The 25,478-nt window shown below is 43.3% G+C and overlaps 1 protein-coding gene across 2 annotated transcripts in view; it reads right to left on the minus strand.

The window, feature by feature from the left end:
* CDH11 (cadherin 11) overlaps positions 1–25,478 on the minus strand; it is a 154,965-nt gene that overhangs the window by 65,890 nt on the left and 63,597 nt on the right. For both annotated transcript variants that reach the window (XM_039247652.1, XM_039247653.1), the window contains exon 2: positions 24,231–24,355. The gene's annotated coding sequence lies outside the window, so the exon portion shown is untranslated. The remainder of the gene's footprint in view (positions 1–24,230; positions 24,356–25,478) is intronic.

A 25,478-nucleotide genomic window follows, 5' to 3' on the forward strand; every position in this document is an offset into this window, starting at 1 on the left:
GTACTTAATCAAACCATGACCCTGGGTGTCCCAGGCATGGGCCCTCTGTACCCCCAAGGTCTTAGTTCCAATCTTCTATCTCTTCCACACCTAGACATTTTCAGATCTCAAGTACAGCATTTTAACTAAGTCCACCCAGAACTCACAAGGTAGGGGTCAGGGGGAGATTCAGAATTTGAAAGCTAGTTGATTTGACAAATGTACACACTCAGAAAAATAACTAACAGCTCCAGATCCAATCATCTCATTAAAATCAATATAAATATAAATATCAAGAGAGGTCAAGATATATTCAGAATGGCATAGCCACTTCATGAAGAAAGGACCTAGATCTGGATAGAAAATGGGTAGAATTCTGCCTGGTAGAAATGGGAGGAAGGCACCACAGCCTCCTCTTCAGCCCTTCTCTGAAGCCAGGTTTATACCTCATTTCACGGGAATCTTCCTGTCTCATCCTCCCTGTGACTGTTCTGCTGAGAAGCCCAACTGGATTGCCAGGGCCATGCCAGGTTTTCCTCTCTGGGGCATGGCCTACCTTGGCAGTTTTACCTACTGCTTGAGGTCCCACTTGTATCTGGACAGAGGAGGCAGTAAAGGACGTTGCTTCCTGCCTATATCTATGTATCTCTGGCACTGACTGCACTCTTCGCCCACAAGGACCCTCTTTGCACCAGCCCAGATCAAGGACTCTTTGGTCTTGGTAGTTTCTACTGCCTTAGAGTTGTTCTACTTACCCATCCCCCAGGAGACTCCACATGCTCATGCCTAGCCTCCCTCCCCTTCCTCACTCTGCAGCTGAGATATTCCAACAGACTTTAGGGCTGAGTCTTTGTAAGGTGCTGCCGAATCCTGCTTTGTCCTGTTCAGAGTGAACTCAGACAGCCTTTGGCTGATACATAATTTATATCCTTTTCTTATGTCAGTACTTTTCTAGCACATGGGCTCCAACAGATACCCAACCCTCAGCGTTTGGGTAAACATTGGGACCTTGCTTCTGAGGAACAAAAGTTCAATTGGCACACACGGATGTGTCCTGGTGACTATGTTCCACACAAAAAAAGGAAATGACTTTTCAAATCGAGTCCTAAATGAAAAGTGATGCTAGCATAAAGTTAGCAGGGTATAGATTTTTTAGGTATGAGGAAGGGAATGGAGGTGTCACTCTGGGAAAATTCAGAGTGAAATAAATTCCAATGGTACCCAAATGATAAGGGTACCATTCCTGGGGTCATAGGAAAAAACAAAAGGACATTTTGTTGAACATATTTAAGGGAAGCAAAGTCTTCTTCAAATAATTACAAATCACGAATTTGGCAGGGGGTGGAAATGTGAACATAAAACGATAACATTTTTTTTTCTGCAAAGTGTAATAAACATGTGATGTTTTTTCCAGTGAAGCCATCTTAGAAAAGAAAATCATGAGAAAAAGGAGAGATTCATATTACAGGAGAATAGTGGCAATTCTTTCACTCACAACTGTCTAAAGAATTTTTTTATCAGTTCTCTTTAATAAGCACAGAGAATTGAAACTTTATATTGAAGACAAGTGGACATCATGTATGCTACCTAAACTGATACTTTAAATTGTGTGCCTTTATTCCACTGTGTGGCTTGGTTCTCCTCAAAACAATCCCTTTGTCATTTTTCTCAGTATCCTACACAACAACAACAAAAAAATCTGCATTTTTAAAGAGAGGACTGAGCCTTAATGGGAACTCACCTGGGATTTGCAGCCAGGCTTCAGGTATGCTGAAGTGACAAAATTACATTACAAGTTCCCTTAAAGCTGTCTTAATAAGGCTCATTTCTCTTGAGTTATATCCCATGTTAAACCAACTCTTGCTTTGCAGAGATGAGATGGATTTCTAGGAATAATCATCGCAAGCTTGCAAAAAGCACTTTGTGCTAAAGTAGAAAAATTCCGATTCCTAATCATATGACTTAGGACTGAATACTCATCTGCAACTCAGAAAGTCTGTGTGTTTCAAAACCTGCCATTCCCATGATCTCAAGCCTATTAGATCCTAATGGGTATGCCATTTACTTTTGGGGGGAACATGAGGTGTCAGATCTTGCAAATAAAAATACAGGAAACCCAATTAAATTTGAATTTCAGAAAAACAACATTTGTTCTTATCAAAAGTATGTTACATAAAATTTAGGGGACATACCTATATTAAAACGATTATTTGGTTTTTGTCCGACATTCACATTTAACTGGAAGTCCTGTATATTTGTCTGACAAAGCGGAAACTCATCTATTAAAAAAAACAAACAAACAAAACTGGACTAGGCAAGTCAATCTCCAAGCCTCAAGTGATTTTTATCCTAAATCCCAGAATCATTTTGTCTCCAAATATCTTCTTTGCAAACTCAGAAAGCTGTTGCCTAGTCCTCAGGGAAGTAGCATCACTGGGCAGAAGAGATCACATCTGTGGAAATGTTGACAGTTTGGGACCTTTAACATCAGTATAACTGAGGTCAGAGAAAACCGAAGAAGGATCTTTGATTTCCACAGAGCAGATAGAATAGGCCCTTGGATATTGACAGGTAACCTACAATGTAAAGGGCCTAAGGATGAAAGGATTATCTACAGTGATAATTGATTGAGAATTAGGAATAATGTTCTCTTTCATCCTCTGAGTTGACATTAGTTCTCAGAAAACAACCAATACCAAAGTCTCAGAGTCAGGATCATTTAAATTAGGAGCACATACCATGCCTGATTCGTAGGCAACTTTCAAGAATGCAGCACTCATAGATGTTTGCTCACATACACACAAAAATTTGATAAAGATACATTCATAAAACATACCCAGAGCATGAACTGAGAACCTGGTGTTGAGCTAAATAGAGACAATCAACAAAGAGATGCTACCATGGTCCTCAGGTCACCGAGAGTGTAATGACGGTGGTGGCAGGCTTCAAGGCAGCTGAGAAAATGGTAAACACGTCATGAAAGGTGCTTTGATGGGAGCATTGGTTGCTGAGAGAGCTGACGGGAGACGCACATAACCCAGGGCACAAGGGTACAAGGATGTGGTTGCTCAGAGAAGATCTACTTGATAAACGTGAATGAAGTCTTGAAGTGATATCTACGAATGGATGAAATGTTCAAGGATAGGAAAAGCAATTTAGGCAGTGGGGACAATAGAAGCCAATATCTAAGGCATGAAATGAGAGTCTGTGCTCAGGTAATGGTAGGAAACTGGGACTGTAAAAGAGCAAAGGCTGCTCAAGAAAGAGGAAAGGGTGGGGCAGGAAATGTAGGCAGGTGGTGGACCACACAGACACCAATAACCACTAGCAATTATAATAATATTTGTGCTTTGGCCAATGCTTGGATTCATAACTGTCCTGCAGCATGCAAAGTGAGAGAGTCAGTAGCAAGTCAGTTGCCCATGCAGTAATAGCCACATGTCCTTAATTTTTGTGTCCCTCGGTCAAAATAAATGGGTGTATGCTTCTGTTGCTCATTTTCCATCAGGAAGTGTCAAATCTTAGAACTTAGAAGCAGCTTACAACTCAGATTTAGAATGGGTGCCTGACTGCTGTGGAGGCGGGGGGGGGGGGGGGGGGAATCCAAAACAACACCTTCTGTCCCACTGTCAAGGGCTGGGGTGTGGAGGGTCAGGGAAAAGAGAGAAAGGAAAAATACCACGCTCCTATAATGTGAGCCCTTGAGCTAAAAGGATACTGCTTACAGTCTTATAACATAGGGACAATTATTCCTACTTGACAAATGAAACAAAATCAGACAACTTAAGTCCTCAAGTTCTGATATCAGATAAAATTGCATAACCTAAATTTGACCCCAGCTATAGGAAATATGCCCAAGTACATGTGCCAAGCATTCTCTAAATCCTCAGCAAAAACAGTCAAGGCAAAGTGGCTCATGATATAACCAAGGTGGTGCCTCTGCAAAGAAGGAAATTAATTTCATTCTGATTTCCCCTGATCTGCACTGTATGTACCAAATCACAGCCATCTTTGCAAAATTAAGGGCATTAGTTATCTTCCCATTCAGTCGGAGTGGCATTACACTTGCATGCAGACGTTCCTAGCTAAGCTGAGGAATATCAAGTTTTTACAGAACCATTCATCAAGAGGTGAGACCTAACCCTGATTAGCGTTTCAATAAGAAGCCTAGGACTAAATAGAGAAGAAGTGCACCATCACAGCAGCAATTAGGCACCTTCCAGACAGCCACATTTTTCCTTAGACCAATCGAGTTTGAGCAAATGAGAAATTTTTTCCTTTCTCTCTTTTTTTCCCCCTGATGTGAAGTGAACTGCCTTAAATAACTGAAGAGGTGACAGCAAGCTTGTTAAAGAAAACATTTGCCCATTAAGTGAGGCTTAATTAAACAGAACAAAGGCTAATCATTCTTCCATCTAAGAAGTGGTACATCCCTGGTAAAACTACCAAGTGCTTTCAGCACTTGGTCTGGGAGGCCTATGATGACACCAACCGGTAAACTAGGGGGGAAATAATCCAACGAAACACTTCTGGACTTCAAGAAATCACATGTCACTTTGCAAAGCAGTGGATGAATTGGAGATGTGCTCTTGCAAATAAAGTTAATCAAATATTAATTTTTGTCTCCAATTATGCTGTCTTTAGATTTACTCATCACTTGTCCCAGTCGATGAGCCATTTGGAATTGTGGATAAGAGGTTTAGCTCCAGAACCGAGAGGGTCTAGTGATAGAAATTCTCCAGTAGTGCATCATCAATGGGGATGATGACAGTGGGAATCATGTACATTCCCCTCATCACCTTATCTCCAGAGGATGGCATCATATTGAGCATGGGGGAAACAGAGCTTGGATGGTATTATGGTCAAATTATGTCTCCCAAAAAGTTGTTGAAGTCCAACCCCAGCACCTATGAAGGTGACGTTATTTGGAAAGACATTTTTGCTAATGATGAAGTTAAAATGAAGTTATTCAGGTAGACCCTGATCCAATATCATTGGTATTCTTATAAACATGGGAAAATTGAACACGGGGTGAGGGATACCATTTATAAGCCAAGGAACGCCTGAGGATGCCAGAAGCTAGGAGGAATGTATGACAGAGTCTCTCACAGCCCTCAGAAGTCAGCTCTGCCCATATATTGGTTTTGGACTTCTCGCCTCCAGAACTGTGATCTGATAAATTTTTGTTGCACAGCCACCCTGTTTGTGATACTTTGTTACTATGGCAGCCCAGGACACTAACACAAGTGGGGAAGAGCAGAGTGAAGTCTAGACGGGGTGATTTCTTAGTTCTTCCTTGCCACCCTTCTTCCAGGACATTTCTCTCCTGCAGGGTCCCCACTAACACCGTTAAGAGCACTGGGTTTAAAGCTGACCTCCACTCTCCCTCATCTCATGGCGTCATCTGAAAAATGGGGGTACTGGTATAACACATTTCTCCTTGCCTTGTTGTGAGGATTAAATAAGATGATTCTTGGGACACCTGAGTGGCTCAGTTGGTGGCTCTGACCCTTGGTTTGAGCTTAGGTCCTGATGTTGCGGTTAGTAAGTTTGAGCCCTGCATTAGGGCTCCGTGCTGACAGTACAGAGCCTTCTTGAGATTCTCTTTCCCTCTCTCTCTGCCCCTCCCCCACTTGTGCTCACTATTATTTATGAATAAATAAATAAATAATTCTTGTCATGTACTGGACACTGTGTGTGCAAATAGTAAGTGCTCAATAAATACTACCTGTTATTATTCTCACCACAAAAACCTTGGCACCCAGAACTTAATAAGGTTAAAATCAAGTTTACACTTCTGTGGTTGTCAGTGAAACAATGTGGATGTGACTGTAATTAGACCGTCCAAATAGAACTGTCTGGTAACATCAGGTCGTTGGAATCCACATAGGCCCCTCACCATTGGATGGAAATGACTAGGAATTCAGGCCGTTCACACAGGCTTTAACAGGTGGTCTTCCACTCCATCCACCCCACACCCAGCACCCGCAATATAGATTTATCAAGAGGAAGCACTGGAATCTACAAAGACCTGGCCATGTTGGAACTGACCTTGGAGGCCTGAAGGTCAGCAGGGCCAGTAAGGTGCTGGGAGGTGGGCTGCTAAGCTGAGGTGGCAGTGACCTCAGTGAGGCTGCTGGGAGCCCAGCTGAAGGCAAGGGCTCTAACCCTGATTAGCATTCGAGTGATGGGCCAGAAGGGAAAGACCGAATATCTGTCCATCAGAGGGGCAAGGGGACTGCAATGAGGGGGTTTCCCGGTCCCCTGCACTGGGTGACACATCCAGGGCTTTGAGATCATTATCTTACTTACTCTTCACCACAACTCAGTAAGGTGGTATTACTGCCTCTGTTTTACAAGAGAGGGAAGTGAGGTTCAGAAGACCTTTGGTGACTCAGGGCAAAGTCACAAAGCACATCACTTGCTGGTATGCAAACTCCGTGCGTGGAACCAGGGCTGTCTCCCTAACCATTCTGCACGATTGCTGCCGGCATCTGCCGCATTGTCCCTGCTAGAAAGTCGCGCTCAGTGGGTGGTTACTAATATTTAAATCAGACTGAAGACTGTATTGTCAAACCCATCTGCTGATAGTTTATAGCTATATACTTAAAAAGGCATAAATGCTTTTTGAATGCCAGTAGTATGCATCCTTAATTTTCTGCATTGTTTATGAATTGCCTGGAATAGAGCAATCACAATAATAATTCATACTTTATCACAGTTCGTAATTTACAAAGGGCTTTCACCAACATTAGCTCATTTTACACATCAACCGACAAAGGTAAGCGTTATTATTATCCTCATTTTATTGATGGGGAATAAAAGAATAAGTCATACTCTCTAATGTTCTGAGATGCTAGTGAACCTTCAGGCTGCAATCATGAGATTAGGGCTTAGGCTGAAAACCCTACCCCAAGAACAGAAAAAATCTTCCCCGATGGGGAGCATAGTTTCCATTTGGGAGTGGACAGCTCTAAAATCAACCTCAATTCAGCCTGCAGCGGGAAGTTTTTCCTCCAGAAGGACACAGCTGATTAATAGCAGCCTCTGATGAGGGTGGCTCACAATTATTCCATGCTCAGCACTGTACCGAGCACTTTGCATGCTTTATTGAGTTCATCAGCACATGGCCCTATGGGGTTAGAGATGAAGAAGCTGAAGGTCAGAAAAGTAACTCACCCAAGATCGAACTAGTGACAGTCTCTGACCATCAGATCTTAGAGGTTTAACTTTTAACAATTTGACTTTAAGGCGGACTTTTAACAATTTGACTTTAAGGCGGACAGTCTGATGGGTATAGCCATTCTCAGAGAGAAGAAAAATTCTATGTTGTTTTGTTTTGTTTTGTTTTGTTTTGTTTCGTTCTCTAGTCCCGGAGCCTTTTGACTTCCACTGTGGCTGGCAGCTTGTTAGAAACGTGATGTGTACTTGATTCAAGACTCAGCTTCCCTTCTGCTCAGGACTCTTGGTGGCGCTGGATCTCACACTGCACTTGCTGGTAAGATGCCTATGCTCCTCCTCCGTAGGAACTGTGGTTTGCCATTAAAGAGCTTAATACTGCACAAACACTTGAACCTATCGATCCAAAAGTCCGGATGGAGAACTTCTGAGTTACAAAAGAACTGCAGACCCAACTCATTAGAGCCACAAACCCCCGTTGGGTGGCAATTTCCTCACACCCTTCTTGTCCCTGGATAAATCTGATGAGCTTCCAATATTTTCCCCAGACACACTCTTGCCACTTCTAAAATGATTTTAAACAGACCCCCAGAACAGCTCAAGAGGCATCAGAGGTGAAGACAGCACCACAGGTAGGGTCCGGTGCCCAGTGGGAGGTTAACTCTGAAAGGAAGAGGGATCATGGGAATGCTAAAGTCTCACTCTGTTTGCCAACATCCATCACTCAACTCTGCCCTTAATAACTAGACAAGGCTGAAAAGAAGAAGACTGGGCAGATGGAGATGATTTTGCAAACACTACAGGTGAAAGAGAAAATGCTGAAACACAATATACCGTGGCCTTAGCTTTCTGTCCGTTAGGGAGAGCTGGGGGATGGTTCACGGGGGTGACCGAGTGGCCTGGAACGTGTGCCTTCACAGGGAGAGCAGACTGATCGCTCAGGCGGAGGCAGGGCCCTGCTGTTCCAGCCAAGAACCTCCGTTTTAGATCTGAAGTATTAATTCACTCTCCCTTTTCTCGTGCCACTTACCAGCTGTGAGGCATCAGGCAAATTATTCAATCTTTCTCAGCCTCTCTTTTCTCATTGAAAACTGGAGATAAAATGCTCGCTGCACAAGGCAAAGTGGTAGAATTACATGATAGGAAGCCACGGCTGACACATAGTAGGCTTCTTCCCTGTTCCACATTTTCCCTCTACAGTCCTCGATCCAGGAACAGGGGACTTGCTTTCAGAGATAACCTCCCACTGGGCGCCGGAGAAGAATTCAGCCCCTGCCTTAATCTTGGAAGCCAGAGCTCAAATCCTCCTTGTCTGCTGATAGACTCACTACAGAAAGTGCCCAGAGCCGGCTTCCAGTTACGGCATTGCATAGCCCAGCCTGAGCCAGAAGCACCCAGTTAGGAACCCATGCAGGGGCCCCTAGATGGCTGAAGGGGGCGGTCGTTGTTTCCAAGGCTGCTATTCTGCAATGGGTGGTTTTCCCTGAAAAGCCAGTAAATATACCTTAACTGCAACTTGCACACTTTTTTGATTCACTTGTGATCAATTTTTGTAGCTCATAGATTATCTTTCTTTTTATTTTTTTGGAGTTCATAGATTTTCAATGGAACTAGGAACCCTAAAGTCAAGCCCTTCACCCTGACCTCAGTTTATAAACAAGAAAGCTCAAGCTTCGAAAAGAGGCTCACCTTGGTGAGCTAGCACTGATAGAGAGCATGATATGCAGACAAAACCATTTCTGCAAACCGGCTTCTGGGTTAATATGAGAGGAAGCCTCCAGCCACTGCCAAACAGGGGCCCTGCCTCTGCAGAGAGCAGAGCTGTGGTGCTTAGAGGTGTGGTAATCCCTGCTTACCTCCCTAAGGTATGTGAGCATAGGTCATTATCAGTACTTCTAAGGAGAAGAAGAAGCATTTGTTGAGTTAGGGAACTGTGCTAGGTATTTTACATGCATTATCTCATTTGACTTTTGCAATAGTACTACGAGCAAGAGTATTATCCTCTTCCCAAAGAGGTTCACATATTAATTCTAGTTTGCCCGGGTCAACTTGTTTGGCAAAGAAGATTCTGCAGATGTGGTTAAATTAAGGGCCTTGATGTGGGCAGATTAGCCTGGGCTCCAGGTTATCACAGGGCCCTTATATGAGGGAGGCAAGAGAGACAAAGAAAGAAGCTGTGGTGAGGGAAAAAGAGGATGGTGCGATGAGCTTTAAAGATAGAGGAAGAAGGCCATTAGCCAAGGGATGCAGGAGACCCTGAGACTCTGAAAAAGACAAGAAATAAGATTCCCCCCTCAGATCTCCAGAAGGAAACCAGCCCTGGAAACAACCTGATTTCAGCCCAAAAGGACCCATTTTGGACTTTCGACCCCCAAAACTCTCAAATAATAAACTTGTATTGTTTTCAGCCACTGAGTTTATGGTAGTTTGTCACAATAGTGATAACAATCTAATATTTAACAGATAAGCAAGCTGAAGCTTCGTGAGGTCAGATCACCTGGCTGCAGTCATACGGAGCCAGTTCACAGGAAGCAGAAATGATGCATGCAGGGTGAGTGCTTGGCCCGTGCTCTTAGCTGGGCTATGTGGCGCTGGGGATAGAAGGGCACAAGGAGAATTTTACAACTTAAAAAATGCTAGATCTTCCTCAAGCCTATGAGACAGTCAAGATAGTCACTCTGCCCAGTTCCATGAAAACAACAATAAAAACATTAGCACGAGAGAGTAGTTAGAGGCAGAATTGAATTTCCAACCCAGTTCCGCCGACGCTTTCCATGACACCACTCCTGCCCCATATACCGTGCTGCCTCTGTAGCCTGAGCGGCATTTTTGCAGGTGCTGCCCTTCTGCAGAGACAAGCACCTGCCCATGGTAACCGGCGTGCTGGGCCACCAAGCCCGGGGAGACCGGTTGCCACCTTGATCAGCAGATACTCAGGCCAGTTCAACATGAAGCCGGCCCTCCAGCATAAGACTGTGTGCACACACTGGGAAAAAAATACCTGGCTGTCACCTGGATTCCATCAATGACTGAGAACCTGTAGGTACACAACCCACCTTTGGAAAACACCTGGATATTTGGAATTGTAGAGACTTCATTGCATTGCCATCACCACCACCCTGAGTCCTGTTTAGGGAGCCTTTCTAGGCGACATGCATTGGTTTAAGTGCATTAGAGGTAATACCACTTTTGGTTGTCACAAAATCCCTAGAGAGTAGACACTGATTATTGGGTGATTATTATAATCACGTCACAGTTGACAATGAGCCAAGAGAACCACAGAGCAGTCTCTTTCCCCGCAAGCGTCAGGCTGAAACAAGATCATGATCCAGGCATCCCTAATTCTGAGTCAACCTTCAATGAGGCTTAAAAAGGCAAATACTCTGAAATAGGCAAGGATATATTTCAGGACATATTAACCTTTAATTAGTATGATTGTTGTTGTTATTATTATTTTATTGTTCTTTCACCTCTTAAAAGCTAAAAGGAAAAATCAATAAAATGGGAAAAGAGGATGTCGGCTGCTTAAGCCTTCTGTTTGGTAAACCCCAGTTCCTCCTTACCCCACGAGGATCTAATTTTATTTACGCTTCCTGGATGCAGCCAACCAGCTGGGACAGCCAGGATTTGGGCGCTGGTGGGAGACAGCAAACAGAGCTTTTGTTTTGATCTCACTGCTTAGGTTAATGCATCCTGATTCTTACACAGGCTGTTTCCCAGGATGCTGTTATTTCCCTGTCTGCTGGGGAAGCAAATGTCCCCGTGAAAATGAATTAAATGCAGCAGTATTTACAAATCTTGAGTCAGATTTCCATCCTGTACAACAGGATGAGAATTTGACCCATGATTTACACTAGTAAGCTGAGAATGACATCAGAAGCTCTCTTATTAACTGCAGGGGAGATAATGACTTAAGTGGCTTTAATCTAGACGTGTGCTTTACAATAGAAAAGTAAATCTGCTCCTTCTACAGAGGAGAAAAGGAACATTTACTTCTATACTTAATGGACAGGATACCTAATTCCATGCCTTGTTTCTAAACATCCGTGGATCCCATATCTCTATGGTAAAACTCAGACATTCTGCTTGCGTTGGAGAAAAAGGATGCAGTGTAAGTCCAGAGGGAGACAGAGAGACCTAAGTGGAGGCAGAAACACCTCGAATGTCTGGAAAAGAGGCTTGCAATGCTCTTTATGCAGGCTGGGAAAACTGACTCCATCTCCTTTCTCTCCATCCCCCTTTTCTCCTGACACATACCCAACACATCCACCTCCGGTAGGCATGCTCATACCTGCTCATCCCTCACAGGGATGCTGTAAGAACTGAAGAGAGAGAGGGAAAATGATGAGGATGCTTTACTGAGGCAAATCATTATCTTTGATGTCATTCATGTTACTACTGAATTCTAGGATCTGTTTTTCTGGGTACCAACAAAGTGGGGTAGGAAGCATTTCAGCTCTGGAGCCAGAAAGGCTAGAGGTGAAGTCCCAGTCCCATTATTTGCCAGGTCTGTGGCTTCACGGACAAGACACGAACTGATCTGACTCTTCTTGTCTTCATCTGTAAAATGGGCATATGCCTCCTTTCTATTGGTGTTAATCTGCCCCATTCCTTTTTTTTTTCTATTTGAACTAAGCTCAATTCTCTGAAAATATAACAAATTTACTAAAGTTTAGCTGTGTAGAGTTTGTAGAATACTTAAGAAAAATAACAGTTTTCTTGAAATGAAATTCAGGTATCATAACATCTATCCTTTGGAAGTGCACAATTCAGTGTTTTATTTTGTTTTGTTTTGTGTTTTGTTTGTTTAGTATATCTGCAAAGTTGTGCATCAATCTATCACTGCCTTATTCTAGAACATTCTCATCACCACCCAAAAGCAAACTCTTAGCCATTAGCAGCTAGTATATGCAGCACATAGTTTGCTAATGAACACTTGCTATTCTTCAAGGTCTAGTAAATCTCTGAGGTCCACACTGAATTACTCCTGGACTTATACTCAACACCAAAGTGTCAGGTGTTTGATGTATACCCCTATGGGGCTCCCAGAATGACAGCTGAAATCTCCCCAACCTTTCCAAATAGCTGGTATATTCTTGGGGTTCAAAGGCCATGTTTCCTGCATTTTCTTTCCCCCAGTACCTCAGCTCAGGGCTAAATACACAAGTAGGGGCTCGGTAAGCTCATGACTTCTGACTGATTGTCCAGTCACCACTTCTACTGAAGACCAGCACATTTGTCATCTCTCTGCTTCTCTGAGTGCCGATGCCTCCACGAGCTGTCATGTTCCATGATTATTCTCCCCAAAGCATGTGCTGTTAATTTTTCATCTTAATGAACTGTCCAGTCGAGTTTAGCAATGGGAATAGTGATAGAAGCACACTAAAAATGGCTTATGCCTTGCTATTGTCAGAAAGCCTCTCCTAAAACACCAGCATATAACTGAAATAAAATATCACAACAGCTACAAACACCATTTGTCAAGAATGAAGTCGAGTGAGTGCTATTTCAAAAATTTATACTAACGAGCTTTATAAACATGGATTATTGGAATGTTCCTCTGATTGATACCTGCTTAAGCATTTAAGTGCACGGCTATTATTCTCTGTGTTTGCCTGAGTGAAACCACTTTGGGTACCAAACTGTGTGTCAGCCCTAAATTTCCAGAATATTACAGATGCACGTTCTTTCCTGATGGGAGATGGGTCAGGCAAGCCGGAGCAGGCCCAAAAGGCCTGTGTTAATGTGGAGACGCACGGGCAGAGAAGCCATTATGCAGCTGTTCGCATCCCAGGAGTGGAGTGCTCCGGGAACTGATGCCACTCAAATCTGACGGATGGCCCAGGAGGAACTGACAGAGGGAGAGGGACAGAGAGAGGGAATGAGAATGAGGGGTAGAGAGATAGGTCTGAAAGGTCTGCTCCACTCAGCAGCATGGAGGAGCCCACGCTCCAACATATTCCTGTTGACCCATCAGGGAAACATTTGAAACGTAGGTAGTCATTTGCTCAAGAAATATTTACTAAGCTGCTACTAGTGTGAATAGCATTGCCTTTGATTTTGAAGATAAGGGTGGGCGAGGCAGCCCACATCTCTGAGCCTCAGAGACTTAGAATCTCATTGAGAAAATGGACAATAAAACACGGAAGCCTGAAAGAATTCAGACGTGATATTCACAGATTGAGATGGCTCTTGTGAGGGATTAGACAGAAAGATGAAATGTTGAATAACTGAGGGTGGCAGGTGAAGCTGTGATGTCAGGAATGGCCTCAGGGGTGGCATTTAAACTGAACCCTGAATGATGACAAGCGCCCAAGCACGTGAGGAGACCCAGATGGAGGCAGCACAGAGTCACAAGCCCCTGAGGCTAGAAAGGGCTGGGCCTGTTCAAGGAACAGCAACATCCAATGTGGCTGAGGGGATCAGGTGAGGGCTGAGAGGTAGGGAGTGATCAGGTCTAGATGGCACTGTCGGCACAGTTAATGTCTGTGTTTTATTCTGATTAAGATGGATGTCAGGGCATATTTTTAAGGAAAGACTATGGGCAACGGCAATCACTCTGCAATCCCTCACCCCTACTCTGCTGCTGATTAAACAGCAGACATACCTGCATCCCTTTCCCTTCATTTTCTCAGTTCAACTTCTGACCCTGACCTTGCTTCCTGCAGACCTGGCCATCTGCACCTCTGTCTCCCCCCTCACTCTGGGCACCTCCAGTTCCCCTGCTCCAGCTCTTGCCTCTCCTAACCTAGACCTCACTCTGGCCCGCTCCGGGCAAAGAAGGGAGTAGAGGAGTCTTCTCATGGATAAGGAGAAGGCTGTTCACGCACACTCGGAAGCAGCATTTATTCTGCAAAGCAATCAGCAGGGCTCAATGGGAAACCTCTCTTGCCCCCCACCTAAGCGCAGGGGCAGCCAGAATGTTCTGGGAAAAGCACGTTTGAAGTGCAGAAACAAGACTAAAATCTATCTCCAGAGTAGAAGTGATTTAAGTTCCATGTGACCAGAGGTCATTTTTTGTCTCGCTCCTCACAGTATCTTGGTACTTAGCACAGTGCGAAGCATCCAATGAATGAATACACGTTCAGTGAAAACAATGAAGGTACAAATGAATCTGGTGTATTCATGCAGACACAAGAAGGCTTGTTGCCAAATATTCAATAGAGTTTTGTGGCAGGTTGGGTTCTCTGGGAAGACAGCACAGAGATGGAGTTTCACATGTGGATGCTTATTACAGGGTGCCCTTGAGAATAATGCATGTGTGAGGGAAGGGAAGTAGGAACAGACAGAGAGAGAAGGTGGGATATGCTGGAGGCCTGACGACAGGCTCAGGTAACCCTGTGCGGTGCTCTGGGCAAGGATGGCTCTTCCAAATGATCTCAAGTACAGCCGAGAGGGCCAAAGCCCTATTGATCCAGACATCAGATGTGGGCTGCCCCAGGAGGGGCCATGACCTTGGCAACTGAGGCAAGTCCTGAAGGGGCTGAGAGCTGCAGATTCTCTCCCAGAAGCATGCCCTCTAGCTGGGGCTACCAGCCTTCCAGTGAAGGGAAAATAGGGGTGGAGTGTATGACAGCATAGAGTTTAGAAGCAATTCTACCTATGCTGAGACCCACAGTTTCTTACAGGTGTTGGTATGGAAAAAAGGTTTGGATTGGTAGATCTGTACTGCCACAGAGCACTGGCAGGAGTCTTAGGAGAACAAAGGATTTAGAATCATGGCTCCACTGGGGTGCCTGGGTGGCTCAGTCCATTGGGCGTCTAACTCTTGATCTGGCTCAGGTCATGATCTCATAGTTCATGGGTTTGAGCCCTGCATTGACCTCTGCAGTCAAAGCGCAAAGCCTGCTTGGGCTTCTCTCTCTCTCTCTCTCTCTCTCTCTCTCTGTCCCTCCCCCGCTTGCACTCTTTCTTTCTCTAAATCAATCAATCAATCATGGCTCTGTATACTATGTGTGACTCCGAGCAGCACACCACTATTTTCTAGACTCTGCTTAACCTCTCTCAGATTTATCCAGTTTATCCATTTATTCCTCCAGAGAATGAGATGGAAAATGTCCACATGCTGGGATCAAAGTGGGTGATGCAGAAGGAAGGGCTGCACAGATAGTGGGAAGGGAAGACGCTGTCCCTTTTGAAAATGGACGTGGGGCAGTAAGCACTGCCTTATCTGGGAGTGCCAGCCAAACCCCTCAGCAGTGGATGAGACCATGTCTCTTTCTTATGAAGGCCTGTTTACCAATGGTACACATATACCCTATACACTGTGACAGGAGACACAGCATGAAGCAGCCAAATTCCATCCTCAAGGATCGTACAGGCTTGTAGACAAATAAATGGCAATGAGGTCACAAAGGAACACCACTGACTTTTCCATCAGGTACAGTGTCTGGGGCCCCTAATACTTTAGGGGCTCACAGAAATGTTTGAATTTTTTTGTCTTTTTTAATTGAGATGTAATTGACATATACCATTATATAGTTTCAGATGTACAATATAATGATCTCATATTTGTGTATATTGCAAAATGATCACTGTAACAGATCTGGTTAACATCTGTCATCACACATAGCTATAGTTTTGTTTTTTGGGTTTTTTTTTTTCTTTGTGGTAGGAAATTTTAAGATCTACTTTCTTACCAACTTTCAAATATCCAAAAGAGTATTATTAAATACAGTCACCATGCTGTACATTACATTCGCAGGACTTATTTATTGTATAATGGGAACTTTGTACCTTTTGATCACTTTCACCTATTTTGCCCACTCGCCACCCCCTGCCTCTGGCAACCACCAACCTGCTCTCTGTATCTATGAATTAGGTTTTATTTATTTACTTATTTTAGACTCTACGTATAAGTGAGATGATACAGTATTTGTCTTTATCTGACATATTTCTCTTTGCATACTGCCCTCAAAATTCATCCATGTTGGTGTAAATGGCAACATTTCCTTCTCTTTTATGGTTGAATAATATTCCTGTGTGTGTGTGTGAGTGCACGCACGTGTGCACACACACACATACACACCACATTGTCTTTACCCATTCATCTGTCTATGGACACTTGGTTGCTTCCATGTCTTGGCTATTGTAAATAACCCTCCAATGATTATGGGGGTGTATATATCTCTTCAAATTAGTGTTTTTGTCTCCTTTGGGTAAATACCCAGCAGTGGAATTACTGGATCATATGGTAGTTCTATTTTTAATTTTTTGAGCAACTTCCATACTGTTTTCCACAGTGGCTGCACCAATTTGTATTCCTACCAATAGTGCACAGGGTTCCTTTTACTCCATATCCTCACACAGCTTCTTTGAAAGTCAGAAGATAAATTGGACTTTTAGGGTAGAAGATTATATTCATCTTTATATCAGAGCAATCATAAAATATATTATTTGTATGGGAAAAGAAGCTCTTGAAGGTGAACTTCAACTGCCTTGGGCCCATGAAAGGCATGTTGAGACCCCCAAGAAACCAAAGTACTAGGGAGAAAGAAGTGGCAAGCTCTGTCTCACAGGGTCAGGGCACCCCATCTGGAGGAGAGGACTCTTCTCTGCACATCCAGAGAAATGGGGACAGAGAAGGAACACTTGTGCCAGGGAACCCAGAGGGAAGCATCACAGTTAGTTTCAAGACTATCGGCAGTGGGTTTCAAGACTATCGGCAGTAAGATATGGACGGAGAGTAAATGATGGATAACAGGGGGGCTTCAGGAGATGAGAGAGAAGGAGTGGAGGTTAGATCCTGTCAGTCTTACAAGTGGCGCGTTCTGTAATCTATCCTGCGAGGGACCAAGGGACCACAGTCTTTTGAAGGTTTTAGACTTAAGCAACTTGATACAATTTGGATTTTAGAGAAATCCTGCAGCAGCTTGGAGGAGAAGCACTGGAGAAGCAGGCACTGAGCTGGACGTGCTCCCGGGAACCCGAGTACCAGCCCCCCTGGCCGTTCTCGTGTGAGCACAGGCTGCTCTCTGCCACTGCGGGTTCTCCTCCAACCCTTGATGAGAGTGAAACTACATAAGTGATAAAGGCTTTTTCTTTCTTTGCCCAAAGCCTGATGTAAACGGGTTAGGGGCAATGAATAACAATCCTCCTGGGTCCATTTTTCAAGTAGAAATTCTAAGTGAAACTGGAGGTGTTGAAAGGTCCAAGACAGTATTTGTTATGGACAGAAACACAGTACTCCAGGAAACCTACCAGACATTCATTTAGAGAGGCACCTTCTCACTAGCCCTTGCAAGTATGAGGCTGAATTTTTTAAAATTCATTTTCTTAAAAAACAGTGTATAAGACTGTTGCTGTGGCAACCTAACAGCATTTGGAATGGTGCTTAGATTCTAAAATTCAGAGCCTCTTGAAAAGATGAACTCACTGGCCTCTCCACAATTTTTCTAAAGCTTCCAAATAGAGGCATCTGCCAGGTGTCAGGCTGCAGCCTTCTAGATTCTCAGCAGACACAATTAATTGGTGGCAGATTTTACTATGGCTTGTTACCTTTCCTTCTCTGCTCTCTCAAACTTCCTTGAGCTCTGAGTCCTCCACAGGGCACAGGGTAATTTGGGTTAGTAGCCTCCGGAGGAAATGGTGATTCTGTGGCTTAGGAATCACATGAAACCAGGGAGGGCTGACAGGTAATGGCCTGATTTTTGACCTGAAACCGTGGGAGCAGCTGAACCTACCTGATGGAACCAACATAAGGAACAGGTAGACTTAGAGGGAGGTCAGGAGACATGGCCTCACTGGCATATGAGTTCTACGAAAATAGGAACGACAGTCGTATTCACAGGTGCACATGAGGAATTAGGATGGAGCAGGCAGTCAGTAAATATGTGTTTACTGCATGAATGAATGGATAGATGGCCAGGAAGTCATTCCTTAGGAAATTCTACCCCAGCACTGTCAGGATCACCTGCATTCTTCAGCTGAGAGAGGTCTGTAAGACTGCCACCCCACAGATCACCATCACACAATCACACAGTCTGCAGAGAGCATGCACATGTCTTGATACAAAACATGAAAGGGTGCCACAGAGGCTTTCAGTAATTATTTGATGAGTGAATGAATGAATGAATGAATGAATGAATGAATACCTGAAAACAATCCTCCTAGGCCCTGAGCACTTGACTACAAAGCCATATCACACTGTCTCCTTGGGTTACTTCCTGCCTGTCACATTATTCGAAGTCCCTCTCACATAGAATACAAACTGTCCCTGGCCATGAAATGCACAGAGGAAGTGTGCCGATAACTTGAGCAGTCAGGGGCTTTGATCTTGAAAAGGAGGGAATCCTACACCAGACTCTGAGGTTGCCGTGCTGGAGTTGACAAGCAGAACAGGAGAGTCACACTGTCTACAGGGCCGGTTGTCGGAAATGAAGTGATTAGATTTTAACTGGACTGTGTGATTCCACCCTGGACCACTGGGCCCAGAAGGCAGGTGTGGAGAGCATATTCATCTCTCTGAGATGCTCACCTCTTGCTGAGGGAGCACTTGACCAGACAGGGCAAAACCCTTTCTCAAAGATGAACACAAGGTGGATATCAGGTGGCCCAAAGAAGGCTCCTTCATGATGTCTCCATCCTGGAGGTGGATTTGCTGCTTAGGGCAACTCAGAGCAACTGACACGAAGCGGAACATGTTCTAGATTTCACATATGCCTGGGTTGTCTCAAAGTAAGTACTGGAGAGAGGAAGCTCACACAGGTCTCTGGGTAACTGACATCCAAGCTGTACTTTCATTAGGGATGAAATCCACACAATCATTGTGCAACATGGCAAAATGATTTTCAAAAATCAGTGATTTTACATAAGGGTTTCTAAGACTTCATGGTATTATTCTTGCGACTTTCTGCAGGTTTGTAATTTTTCTTAATTAAAAAATGTTTAAAATCAAAGGACAGCAAGCAAACACCAAGAAAAACTTCATAAAGTTTTCTTTTTCTAGACAGTGTGCATACCAGTGTCTATAGCTAGATACCATCTATAGGCACAGATGAGGAGAAAGTGACTATGTGGATATGTGTGGTTATAAGTGTCCAAACAATCTCTGGACAGGCACATATGAATCCAAAAATAGTAGCTGCCTCCAGGAAAGGAGAGGCTTTGAAGGATACATAATTCTTTGTAGGCCTTTTGTCACCTTTTGAATTTCAAACCATCTTCATCTATTTAACAGTCTTATCTACTTAAGAATAATAAAGATGAAAACAAACTGCCCACCCAGTCATGACAAACACTGGCTCAAGAACTTCTATACCACTCTCTGTCTACAGAAGTTCCATACTGTACAGTTCTTCCTATCATTTCCTGGTGAACTCTTACTCATACTTCATATGTAAAGGTCACCTCTCTACTGAAGCTTCCTCTGATTTTCTCTTTCAAAGTCAGTCCCTCTGTGTACCTGCGGAGCCTTGGAGCTGCCTAGAAGGAGCTATGCACCATGGTTATTTGTCTGCCAGCTTGGCTCCATTACAAGAAGGGAGTTTCTTCAAGGCATGGCTTTAGTTTCATTGTTGTATCCCCAGATGCCCATGAATCTGTCCTATTGCCTTATTTCCAGTGCCTAGTCCAATGGCCAAAACAGGAACAGTTCTCAAGAGATGGCTGATAAGTAAACATATGCAGGATTCTCTTTGCCTCTCCTGATGTGCCTCTCACTGAGCACATACAATCAGCTGCAAACTAATGCCAGAAGCCCAGGTCTCCCTTATAACTCCAGAGGAGATTTAGGACATGGCCATACCAAAAGATTTGCAACATAATTGCTCTCCAAGTTCATTAAGGCAGCCAAAGATCTGGAGGAGTCAGTGCTCAGGAGAAGAGACCCTGGGTCTACCCATTGTTAGTCAGATGTCCCTTGGCAAGTTCATGTTAACCTTTCTGGACCTCAGGGTCCTCATATACAAAAGAATTGTGATGACTGCACATACTGCTCAAAGTTCTGATGATATTCAACAAGATCATGAATGTAAAGAATGTAGCACAGTGTCTGCACGTGGGCATGCTCATTAAATGTCATCTCTTACCGTTATTATCAGGAGTGGTCTCTGCATTTTGTTCATGATTAATTAAATAAAGCAAGATCAAACAACCACAGCTTTGGTTGAATTCTTTTTTCCTGTAGTATTGGCTCAGGCAAAGATAGGACATTCCTGTTGCCCGGCACACAAGAGCCTCCTGTAATTCTTAGCTGATTGCGGTACTGACAGTCACATTGTACAGACTGAAGATCGGCAAAGAAGTCAGCAAGTGGACTGAGCGTCTGTTTTTTTATTCCAGTGACACCAGCTACAGACAGATACTTGGCCTCTTTCTCCACAGTGGCCTACATCCTGAAATAGGAAATGTGTATTCACAGACAGACCCAGCGGGCACAGGGGGTTAGAAAGCAGGCTGCCAACATTTCAGACTATCAGAGACAAAGCAGGGCCTGGTGGATACTTCAGCACAGGTGAGCTGTTCCCCAGGCGGCTTTCTGGGATTGATTTTTAGGCAAATGGAAGATAATTGGGTGACCTGTGACCACTAGCCCCTGCTGATTATCATTCAGGAGAATCTCAGTGTGTGTAAGCTTTTCATGAACATAAGGGCAAATCCTTTTCACTTCAAGAAATTCATATCTGTGCCCCAGTGCCCTACTATAAAAGCCCAGCCAGGGAGCAGGGCTGAGAGGTCCTATCCTGTAGCTACCTCAGCTCATTCCTCCCTTGCTCTGAGAAGACTCCTAAGTAAAATGTGTGCCAGAAATGAAGCTCAAGTGGATCTCCCTGGAGGTCAGCCTGAGAGCTGATCCTATAAGCTCCAACCATGTCACCACCATTTGTTAAAAGCTTTCTCTCTACCCCATCTCACTCTTTTTTCTTCCTACTTGGATTTTGAGCACTTTATATACAGCAACTTAACTGGACACTCCCCAATAAAAGGGAAGTCTCCTTTCATCTCTGCCTTCAAGAAACATACCTTCAAGAAATGCTGGCAAACCAGGGACCAGAAATCTGAATCTTGAGCCTCAGTTGCTGGCTAATTTTGTTTTGTTCTTCCAAAACCATATAGTAAAATCATGACTAGTCTTTCCTTTCTCTAGGTAAATAAAGTAAAGTAAAGTAAAGTAAAGAAGTAAAGTAAAATAAAATAAGATAAAGTAAGATAAAATAAAATAAAATCCTTTCTGTAAACAAGAATCTTAGCCTGAAAGATCAAATGGCCATTCTGTCTATAACATGCTCTGTTTTTTTTTTTTTTTTCAAGGATGTTACAAGCACTAGAATAGTTTACCTTCCTTTCCTTGGAAAGCTATGCAGAACAATTCAAAGTAGGCTGTTCTTAATTTCTAAATAGAAAAACAACAACAACAATAACAACACCTAGCAGATTTCCTAGAAGAGAAATTAAATTCAAGTACTTTCTATTTAACTTCTGACTCTGCTTCATTGATACCTCACTCTAATTGTCCCTATTATCTGGAAAAATAGGAAATGTCAGTTGCATGTTCTACTGAAGAACTCACCGGGCCAATGAAATGAAGAGACCCATTTGGCTTGGCAGAAATGAGATGATCACCATTCACAAACATTTCGACAGGAGGATGTACCTCATCTGCTGAGCCAGGCTTTGGAGCAAATGAGTGCAAAATATGCTACTTTGAGGAGAGCCAGTCCTACATTACCAATCATACTGGTGCCTTTGCAGGGAAGGGCTGCTCTGCTCCTCGAAGAGCCTTTTCATTCATTAGTTTAGTACCATAACAAACATTGATCAGAGCAGGGGAAAAAGAGTTGGAGCACCTCCCTAAATTGGAATTTTGTCCTCAAATAGACTCAACATTAAAATATGAGTGTACAAATATCCAGAAGGTCACCAAATATTCGCAGGTCTAATCACAGGGGATGACCATCTATGTAACAAAAGCTTGTGTGGGCTTCAAGAAAAGAGTCTTGCCTCATGTGGAGGAAATTTTATTTTATCCATACAGAGCAGATTGATTCAGGGATAAGAGAAAAGAAGAGAGTGGTAAAATACATAAGTTCTAAGTAAAGTCACGCTTCTCAATGATAAAAATTTTCAAGGATAAAAATTACAGCAATATGGTCATAGGAAAGCTACTTATCTTCTCAAAGGCTCATTTTTCTCATTTAGAAAATCTTGGATATTTATAGTACTTACCACATTACGTTTTTGCAAGGATTATGGGGGGTGATGCCTGCACGATGCGTACTAAGCAATCAATACCTGTTAGCTGCCATTAATCTGACTTTTCTCTCTGTGGTAACATCAGCTTCCCTTCCTCATCTTCTATTCAAAATATACTTAAGTCTCTATTCATATGTTTGATTAATATTTACTGAGAACCGACTTGAGGCCAGATACAGTGGTTGCAACCAGGAACACAGAGGTCCCAAAATAAGTCCTGCCCTTGAGAGCCTCCAGGTCTAGCTGAGAAGATACACAATTAAATAGACAACTATAGCCCAATGCCGACATCATAGTAAATGGTTTAAATTTGGACCTTTTCTAAGGTGTTGCCTAGGAGACCCCTATTGCTCAGTCTTCAGGGATTAGAGAGAATTCCTTAGAGATAGTGAGGTGCAAGCCAAGATATAAAGTGAGTAAGAGTTAGCTTGTAAGGCAAGAGAAATTATGGAGCTTTGGGGAAATGACAGTTGTACCCTACAGTAGATCGTACAGCAGATGCGTATAGTAAAGGCTGGCTGTACAGATGAATCTAGACAACAAAACAGTGGCCTTATCCTGGAAGAGGTCCTAGAAGTTTATTAAAGAATTCATATCTCTGACAATGAAAAGATTAAGCAGGAAAATAAAATAATATCCTGATGTGGGGACATTGTTTAGGATTTGTATGAAAGATGAACAGGCTGGAGCTGAAGTAACCCCAGAGGCAAAATGACCTGTCAGGTGGCAACTGCTGTGATCCTGGAGAAGGAGGGTCAGGCTTATGCTTGGATGATGGCAGCGAGGATAAAAAGATATTTTAAAAAATATTTCAGAGATAATAAGAGTAGCACTGGTAAGAGTCAAGAGGAGGAGGGCACTTGGGATGAGCACTGGGTGTTATATGGAAACCAACTTGACAATAAACTATTAAAAAAAAAAAAAAGAATCAAGAGGAATAAATTGCTGTGGAGGTAAGGGATTGAGAGGCATATCATACGCTTCCCATGTTTCTGAACTGGGTAGATTTTGATATGACCCTGGAATGTGACACACAGGACAAAGTGAAGGTTTAGAGGAGAAAAGCATGACTTGTATTCATCCTCTTCATTTAAGGCACTTGGTGGACATCTACATGGTGATGAGCAATAGACATATGGAGAGATGGGTCTAGAACCCTAAAATGTAGGGAGTCCTGCTGGTAGAATCAATTCTTAAATTTGTAACTGGACATTAGGATGTTTAATAAAAATAGCTTCAGCTACCACTGAAAAGATAGAGGAGATCATTGGATTTATAGAATCCTAAAACTTAAGAACTGTTAAAGGCCGTAGGTCCAACCATCCTGTGACCCAGAAAAGAACTCATCAACCTAAGGGCACAGGGATAGTGAGTGGAAGAGCTGAGCCTCGGAGTTGAAATCAGCCTTTTGGCTTATGATCTTGTGTTCTGTATTTTGAGATCTAAAAGGTTCAGCCTCCTGGCCATGGGATGTAAGCCACCTTGTTCATATTTATAGAATCATCTTCAAAAGAAGAAAAGGTGGAGAAAGGCAATATGGCAATTTTCTTTAGTCTATCCAGCAGAATCTTTGCTGAAGAATCCCTTTTAGTTCCTTCTTTCTCCTCCGAATCTTCTATAGTCACTTCTCTTCCCCTCCCCTCCCCCAAAAAAAAAACAAATAAAAAACTATCACCTTTGTACTAGTATATAACAGATATTCAATAAAGAGAACCCAAGAACAACAGTGAATAATCATATTCCTCAAAGCCCAAGAAAGTAGGCCAACTTCCGTCTCAGATTCTGCTTTAGATTTGGTGAAGTTTCAAAGGCAGGTTGGAGGGAGGGGCCCACTGGGCATCATTTCCATCTCCACATACATAGTACAGTAAAGGACTTACCTTCTTCACCCATTGGATACTTGCTGCCAATTTCTATAACACACTCCACCCATCTGATTGGTCACTCAACAAATGACAATAGGAATGAGTGTCACTGGGCCACTGAGCCGACAATACAGTGGTTTCTGCAAAAAATGAAAGGACCATTATTAATCTAAAGGTGACATGAATTGATAAAATGACACACTACTCGACACAGGGGATACACAGTTGTATAGACAGACTTTTCTTGGAGGAGAATAGCCCAGAGGTGGAGGGAGAGAGGTAAGCAAATTATCACAATTATGTAGAAAATGGGAAAAATGGGTTTAAAGGTATCAAAAGACTGTGTGTGCATTTGGTACTTTGACAAAAAGATAAAGGCAACCATTCATCCAGCTTCTTACAACGTGCTACATATGTCACATACATTTGCTCCAGAACTAAGAACAAACCTGTAGGGAGATATGAAGTATTGGAGTCAGTTTCTGAGACAACCCATTCTGTCTGAGTCCAAAGTAGGTACCTTCCCTCCACGAGGGAGAAGCACTGTTCTGGTGCCACCAGATCCTTGCAGAATGAAGGTGCCAAGGGCAAAGAGTGACGGTGGTGGCAGCGGTGATAGGGGATGTCATCCCTACAGCAGCAGAGCTGAGCAGACAGAGCTGCAATTCTTCATCAAGATTACATTCCTCTCCACCCCCTCCCGCACTACAGCACACTCTGGATTTCTGTGTGGGGGCTGTGTTCTGCCCAGATTCTGGTCTGATTCATCTTCATATCTCCCAAAGTGTCTAACACATTTCCTAGCCCAGAGCAGCTGTTCAATGTATATCTGTTCAGTGAATGAAGAGATGAACACAGAGTGTCTGAACAGCTGTCGTGTTCAAAAATTGAGGCACTAAACCAAGGAAGATGGCAGCTGGCATAGCTTTAACAAAACAACATAAAGGATTTCTTGAATGTCCTTCATCTCTAGGGCTTCTACCTTCTAGGATCAACCCGGTCTGCATTAAGAACTGAAACAGCTTCTTATTTGACTTTATTATGCTTCCTTTCTGATTCCGAATCCACTTTTCCTTGGCTCATCTTGGTTCTTCCAACAGCTCCTCACACATGACACCTTCTGCTAAACAGCAGCAGCAGCAGCAGCAGTAACAGCAAGAAGCAAAAACCCTTCTTGGTGAATGGATGAAGATAAATTATAGATCTAAAATGTGTCCATAACATATTGATTTGGTGACTGTAGCAAGAACAAGAAAATTGTCC

Source organism: Hyaena hyaena, unplaced genomic scaffold, assembly GCF_003009895.1.
Source record: "Hyaena hyaena isolate Hyena2069 unplaced genomic scaffold, ASM300989v1 scaffold_301, whole genome shotgun sequence".
Taxonomy (NCBI): domain Eukaryota; kingdom Metazoa; phylum Chordata; class Mammalia; order Carnivora; family Hyaenidae; genus Hyaena; species Hyaena hyaena.